This window comes from Mus caroli, unplaced genomic scaffold (genome assembly GCF_978045245.1).
Source record: "Mus caroli unplaced genomic scaffold, Mus_caroli_1 scaffold_10, whole genome shotgun sequence".
In the NCBI taxonomy this organism is placed as follows: Eukaryota; Metazoa; Chordata; class Mammalia; order Rodentia; family Muridae; genus Mus; species Mus caroli.
Window position 1 is genome coordinate 6,602,607 of NW_028227265.1, and position 8,020 is coordinate 6,610,626.

The 8,020-nt window shown below is 52.2% G+C and overlaps 1 pseudogene; it reads right to left on the minus strand.

Annotated features, from left to right (window-relative positions):
• Window positions 1-760: 760 nt before the first annotated feature.
• On the minus strand, window positions 761-1,079 carry LOC110300919 (large ribosomal subunit protein eL36 pseudogene; annotated as a pseudogene).
• Between the last annotated feature and the right edge of the window lie 6,941 nt (window positions 1,080-8,020).

Sequence of the window (8,020 nt, forward strand, 5' to 3'; positions counted from 1 at the left end):
TTCCTTGTTCCCTGTCATCCCGTCCCCAGGTAAGGTTCAATAAGCCAGTTGCTCTCTCTTAAAAACATCCGTATCACGCTCTCTCAGGAGCTCCATGTAGGGCAGGGGGGTGGGGTGGGGTGACCCTTACCTTTAATCCCAGAATTTGGGAGGCAGAGGCAGGTGGATCTCTGTGAGTTCAAGGCTCTAGTCTACAGAATGAGTTCTAGGACAGCCATGGCTGCACAGAGAAACCCTGTCTCCAGGAGACCTCCATGTAGATTGGATAAAACTCCTGCCATTGTCTCTCCTCCAACCCCCATCCCCCTTTCAGACTCATGCATGGGTGGCTGATTCTGCCTCCTGGCTGCACATCCCAGCTACCTCTCCAGTCAGCCACCTTCTCTCCACCTTGTTTAGGCCGTCTCTGTGCTCTCCTCTGGAATTTCACCCATCACCAATTGCCTCAACCTCTTTGGAAGGACAGCATAAACTCCATTTGTCTCCATTTAAGGACCAGGCCTGATTTCGAAAAAAGGCTATAAGGTGCCAGCTCCAGGAACAGACCGTAAAATCCAGAACAAGACCATAAACCCCCTCTCAAAGAACAGCCCGGGGATAACCGCAAACATGGGGAAATATCTTATCTCGGAATGGGCCACCTGTGCTGGGCAGCTCTATCTGATCCTATGGTTAAACATTCATGACAGGAATGCAGGCCACTGACCCTCAGGACCCACCAATGAAATTTTAGATTACCTAATCCTTTTTTTAAAAAAAATCAATCCTTGGCCACCGCCTTCCTCGTGGCTGCCAGCATGCTGCTCAGCTCCTCCCATTTTCGCTCGGCACAGATGTGCGTGCCCGCCCTCTTCTTGATGAACTTGAGTGCATGCTTGTCCTGGGACACTTTGAACAACTCCACGGTGCGCCGCACATAGGGTGCGAAGCTGCTCACCTCCGGGATCTCGTCCCTCGCGTACGAACTTGGTGTGCTTGGTGAGGCGCCTGCAGCACAGGCTGTGTCTCGGCTTGCTGACATTCCTCGTCACCTCGTGGCCCTTGTTGAGGCCCACGGCCACGGGGTAGCGCAGGACCATGGCTGCTGTTCTCCGATGGTGGCCAGGACAGGAAGCTAGATGACCTAATCCCCTACCTTTTCTTTTTCCACCCGCTCCTGCTCCCCCCCCCCCCATCGGCAGCAGACTGCACTATGGAGACTTGAGGTTTAAGAGACGTAGGCTCAGCTGTTCCTTCACCTGCTTGGCAGGGTCCTGAGACCGCTCACCAGCAGGTCATCACCACTACGCCTAAATCAACTTCTAAGACACCTGTCCCTGTGGCTGCTTTCTCTATGACCAAACTAGAGATTACTGTCCGTGTTGGCCAGAGATTTATGGAGGCTGTCCTATGGGTCCTAGAGGAGACATGGTGGGCATTCAGTGTGGTCATTTGAACCCCATAGACTTGTGTTTGAATGTGTGGTCCCTAGGGAATAGCACTATTAGGAGGTGTGGCCTTGTTAGAGGAGGTGTGGCCTTGTTAGAGGAGGTGTGGCCTTGTTAGAGGAGGTGTGGCCTTGTTAGAGGAGGTGTGGCCTTGTTGGAGGAGGTGTGGCCTTGTTGGAGGAGGTGTGGCCTTGTTGGAGGAGGTGTGGCCTTGTTGGAGGAGGTGTGGCCTTGTTAGAGGAGGTGTGGCCTTGTTAGAGGAGGTGTGGCCTTGTTAGAGGAGGTGTGGCCTTGTTAGAGGAGGTGTGGCCTTGTTAGAGGAGGTGTGGCCTTGTTAGAGGAGGTGTGGCCTTGTTAGAGGAGGTGTGGCCTTGTTAGAGGAGGTGTGGCCTTGTTAGAGGAGGTGTGGCCTTGTTGGAGGAAGCGTTTCACCATGGAGGCAGGCTTTAAGGCCTCATATATGCTCAAGTTATGCCCATTGTGACACAGAGTCTCCTTCTGCTGCCATGGATCAAAATGTAGAACTCTCAGCTCCTTCTCCAGCACCACGTGTGCCTGTGTGCTGCCATGCTTCCTGCCATGATGATAATGGACTACCTAACCCCTCTGAACTGTAAGCTAGCGCCAATTAAATGTTTTCCTTTATAAGAATTGCTGTGGTCATGGTGTCTGTTCACAGCAATAGGAATCCTAAATAACTCAGGAAGCTTCAGGAAGTCCCTAAAACAGACTAGATTCACCAGGCCCATCTATGCCAGAGTAAGCAATAGAAACCGAGAGTCCCTCTGCAGAAGAGCAGAACCAAGCTCCAAAGACTCTTAATGCAGACCAGCTGCCCGGAAGGAGCAGAAACCAGCAGAGCTGCCTGGCAGAGGGTTAGACCACAGACTGGAAAGGACACCCTCCAACCTGTCGAGCTGCCTGCAGGCTGTGCAGTACTCTCCAGTCTCCCAGCTCTGTGAGCTGTCACCCATGCTGCGGTGAGCCTTGGTGATACAACGGTCTTTGAGTAATTTCTGCTCCTGTAAGAAACACCAATAAAACCCACTGGCTCACCAAGTTGGGTTTTCCTGGTATCTGTACTTGGGTCTGTTGTGGGTGCGGGGGATGGATGAATAGACGTGTGGAATGTCTCCCCAGGAAGTTTTGTTACACAACAGGGCCAGACCTTAAGTGGAAAAGAGTGCAGGGGGGCAAATCAGGAAGGCACATGAGCCCCGACCTGGGGGGGGGGGCGCGTGGGCGTGGGGTGGCTCCTATAGAAGGTTTTCTGGCTCTTTAAGCACCTCCCAGGGACAGAGGAGTCTGTCTAGAGAGGTATTATATTGAGGTGCCCCATCCAGTGCCAAGGGCTCTGTCTGCCTCCTGCTGGTCACAGGATGTAGTGCATGATGCTCCACAGCCTTCAGGCCCCATAATGGGCACTGTGGTCCAGAAGCTCTCAGGAGCACACAGGAAAAGAATAGTCGCTCGCAGCCAGGTAATCACGGTGGCACACGCCTTTAATCCTAGCACTCGGGAGGCAGAGGCAGGTGGATCTCTGAGTTCAAGGCAAGCCTGGTCTACAGAGTGAGTTTCCTGGGGAGACAGTACAGATGTCTACTCATCCGATAGGGGGCCCACGACAGAACAAGTACGGCTACACTGAAAAACCCTGGCTGGAAAAATAAAAAACCAACAAAACCCACCACCAACAACTGTGGCCGCCTTGTGCTGACTGGGAATCAACTGCACTTCAAAACTCCCTCAGCCTCACCAGGCTTCCCGGGCACTGATGCTGGCAGACCCAGGCAGACCCACAGGATGATACCTGTGGCAATTTTCTCTGAGCTGCTGTCCTACTGGTCACTGAGAGAAGACATGGTTGAAGCCTAAAGCAGGAACTGGGAGTCAGCAATTGAAGCACAGAGGAACACTGCCTACCCTCTGGCTTGCTCAGCTACTTTCTTACATAGCCCAGGCTCATCTGGGCTAGGGATGGCTCCGCCCACAGTGGGCGGGCTCTCCTACATTAATGAGCAATTAAGACAATGTCTCTCAGGCGTATCCACTGGCAAATCTGATGGAGGCAATTCCTCAAACAGATCCCCTCTTCCCAGATAACTCCAGTTTTGTCTTAAGTGGACAAAACCCAGCACTGTGTGTGCCGAGCCACTGAGGACCAGCGTTACTTTGGAGCTTGCAGTGTGCTGTTTGAGGTGGATCTATACAGTGAGTGTGGAAATGTTTCCCTCCTTAGTAAAGCAGCAAATGAGGACTGGCTCACGGCGCTGAGATCTGGTTCCTGGCCTGAGCCTTTCTCACAGACACCTCACGGCCTGTTATCATCTGCTCATCGCCCACCTGGGCCGGCTCCGGCCCCTCCGGCAATATGCCAAGTAGTTAAACCACAGGCCAGGCACTGGCTCAGTGTGTGTAAACTCATCACCTATAATGCAAGCCTGCTCAGGGAGGAGACCAGTCCTTTGTGAACAGGCAGAGTCTGAGAGCAACAGCATGATCTTCCCACAAAGGAAGGGCCTGGTGCAACCTGGAGGTGGCCAGAAGCGGCCCAGCCCCTCGGCTGCCCTACCTCTAAACTCCCTGGCTCTAGAAATACTGTCCTACAGTAACACTCAGTGGTGACCTTAGCACACAGATGGGCCTCGAGGTGTCCCACCCTCAAACTTTTATCACTATACGCACCTTCCTGAGCGACCCCAAATCCAGACCTTTACTCTGAAAGCTGGAAGGGAACACGAGATCTCCCCAGCAGCCCTGCCCTGGGTGGGCTGCGCCACAGTCACCCAGTACCACCAAAGAGTTCCAGTTCTAGCTACTGAAAACGCCCCTCTTCCTGTACCCAACCCTCGACTTCTTAGCAGGTATTAGGAAAGTCCCGCAGACAAACTCTTGACTTGAAGAGGAAACAGGAGCCACTAATTGTGTATGGCCACCTGGGTTATGAAAAACTCGCGCCCTCAATCAAGCCAGACGTAAGTGTGTGCATGACCTGTGGATTACATGTTGGATGCTACAAAGACAGGGATGTTCCTTTCGACAGAACTCTCTCTCCACATGTATGAGAGTGTTCTCATCCTGTTCTTCAGATTGGCTCATTTTTGCTGTTAGATAACATTGGTGCCTTGACTTGGTGGCCTCTATAATGTTTCATAAAAAGGCTTAATGACACAATTTTATGATTATGTTTTTTTTAAACCTGGCAAAGCTATTTCTTTTTTGCAAAACGTGTGCACCATGTGGCTGGAGATACGGCTCGGCAATTAAGAGCAATCATTGCTCCTGCAGTGGACCGGTATTCAGTTCCAAACACCCACTCCAGTTCCAAGGGACCCGACACCATTTTCTGACCTGCACGGGCTCCTGCATGCATGTGGTAGACATACGTGCCCTCAGATGCGCGCGCGCACACACACACACACACATAGACCTTTTCAAAGAACACTGCATGATGACCTAAGCTGAGCCGGCAAGAATGCTAGGGCAGGACACTCCCTCAGTTGTATTCTACCATGACTGTGTCTCATCTCAGTGACAGGAGCACACCCTCACGGTCTGATACTCGACACAAAGGGGAGGGGTGTAAAAGCAAGTCAAGTCTATAGAGAACGTCTAAGAGACAGGCAAACAGGCATGTGCACAGAGTTTCAAATGATGGTAGGGTTTAATGGAGTTCTGGCCCTTAGCAGGCTAGCCACCTCTGATTGACAGGGGGAAAGAAGTTTCTAACAATTCCACTGTCTTTATTATACATTCTGGCTGCTGTCCTCCAACCCCATCAAACTCATCTAGCATTCTGAAGTCTGTAGTAGAAGCAAGCTATTGCTCTAAGTGACTGGGGGTTGTTTGGTTCTGATGACTCTTTGGGCCCCTAGGGAAAGGAGTTGCTATTCTAGCTCTTAAGGGTGGCTTAAAGTGAGCCTATCTTCCCAGGGGTGGTCCACAACCAGGTGACTGACCTCTATCCTCTAGAACCTTAACTCCCCATTCAGGCCAGAAATCCTACTCTCTTGACCTTTTTCTCTTTGTAGGCCCTCACTGCTCCTGCAGTACTTATTACCCGCTCTAAAGAGGTGACCCTGGAATCATTTAGGAACCAGATCATTTAGGAACCTTCAAACACTTCTGCCATCTCTGGCTTCTGGCAAGAATGAGGCTGTCAAGAGATCCGAGGACACCTCTGGCAGAGAGATAAACTGGTTACTTTTCTTTGGAGTCTCCCCCCCCCCCAAGACAGAGTTTCTCTGTATAGTCTTGCGCTGTTCTGGAACTCACTTTGTAGACCAGGCTGGCCTTGAACTCACAGAAATCTACCTGCTTCTGCCTCCTGAGTGCTGGTACTAAAGGCATGTGCCAGCACTGCCTATTCTTTGGAGTTTTTTCATCACCCCTACTCCTGTCAAGAGCTGTCAGAAGGAATCGAGGAAATGCCCACTCTGGCTTCTTCCAGTCGACCAGAGGGCATCAGGTGCAGAAGCACCTCTGCAGTGGGCCAATCTCAACCTTAAAATAGCCTATCCATTGATTTTATCTGTATGAGTGTTTTGCCTGCATGCCTGTGGCTGGCCTTTAGCGTGATGAACCCAGCACCTGCACTCAGATCCATCAATAGCCGTGGGGTGGCTGGCATCAAAGTGGAGTCCCTCCACGGTGGCATCTGAAGGCTCTCTCCCCATCAGCCTGGCCCTGGTAGGGCCACCTTTCTAGGACTTGGCCTGTTGGTATCTCCTGCTTCTGTGATTGGTTCCTGCGCCTCTTTGGTGCCATGCTGGCTCCTGTGGCAACCCCATGTGTGTGTCCCCTAGGAATACGGTGTGACCCACCCTGTCCTGGGCTCTGAGGTCCACAGTGGTTTCCCAGGCAGGCAGTGAGAGGGTCAGCAGTTTCAGTCCAGGTGAGCTAGGACGAGTCTGGGCAGTTAGACACTGTGTTCCGCCACATGTGTCTCTCTCGGGGAGAACCCAGTTTTATCTCCTTTATGCCCTACACCACAGACAAATCTCACTCTAGTTATTCCCCTATAAATCTTCTATATAAGTCCATGTTCCTGTAAAAGGGGGGAGGTATGGGGACAAGCATGGGAAGGGTGGGAGGAAGGAAAGGAAGAACAGAATAGCCACGAGGGCCATCCTGGAGAAGGCCAGCCTGGGCTACACAGTGAGACCTTGTCTCATCCCTTCCCCAATATAACTAACCAGTTAATTAAAAATACACTGGGTCTGAAGGGGTCGCATAGGAAGCTACTCAAGAGGCAGAGACAGGAGGATTACTAGCCTGGGCAACTTAGATACTGTGTCAAATTAAACTAACAAAGGGCTGGGGCCTTGTCAGTGGTAGAAAAGGCTAGCCCAGTGCACATGAGACCCTGGGTTCACCAGCAGGAAAAAAAAAGTGCAGAACATTTCAGATCTACACACAGAGAGGCTGGGTGGAGCAGGCAGGAACCAGTAGACTCCTGCAGGCTCCTGCAGACCCCTGCAGGCTCCTGTGTCCCCGAGGGCTGCCAATCCTAGTGCCACAGGGGCTAGGACAGGGTGCTGGGATGTTGGCTTTGGAGCTCCAAACCTCTGGCTTTGGGTATAATCGCCGTCTCCCCAGCTCTGGTACCAGCTGAATAAGCCCTTCCACCAGACGGGGCACCTATGCAGTCAGAGCCCAGCCTTGAGCTTGCTTGCCTTCCCGTGTGCCCTAGCTGGGGCCAGAAAAGTCCACAAATTATACCTGGCTTCTTCACTCAGTATCTGCTCAGGAGACAGCGTCAACTCAGAGGTTCCTGCCATGCCCACTAGCAGCAGCAGGGGGCAGTGTGGCTCCAGGGACACAGTAGAGGAAGTATCTGGTCCTGTGGCTTCCCCTGTCATTAGACCAGGGCTGAGCGGTTGGGGATGGGCTCTTTCATGTGCTGTCTCCACCTGAGTCACACTTGCCCCCCTAACCTTCAGGCACGGAGGCCCCACATCTGCCCTGTGGCCCTTGCTTGTGGATCTGCCTAACCTGATCTTCCTGCTCCATCAGCTCCAGCCCAGAGTCTTTCTTCTGACACAGGTAACCTGGCCGTGTAGGTCAGTCCCCTGTCTTACTGTGATCTAACTGTAATGTGGCAACAGGATGTGTGTGTGTGTGAGAGAGAGAGATCTGGAAGCCAGTGCAGGCAAGCAAACAAACCGTGAGCCAGGTCAGAGGTGTCTGGTGAGCAGGGTTGGCCTCCAAAGAGACACAGGTTTTTGTTTTGTTTTGTTGGGATGGCGGGGGTGGCACACTTTCCCTGTGTAGCCCTGGCTGTCCTGGAATGCTCTCTGTAGTCCAGTTTGGCCTCAAATTCAGAGATCCTCCTGCCTCTGCTTCTGGGTGGTTGGACTAAAGGTGTGTGCTACCACCACTTGGCTAAGGGACATAGTTTTGTTTGTTTGTTTGTTTTTCGAGACAGGGTTTCTCTGTGTAGCCCTGGCTGTCCTGGAACTCACTCTGTAGACCAGGCTGGCCTCCAACTCAGAAATCCACCTGCCTGTGCCTCCCAAGTGCTGAGACTAAAGGTGTGCGCCACCACTGCCCGGCGGGACATAGTTTTAAGGTGACTTTCCTTTGACCAGCTG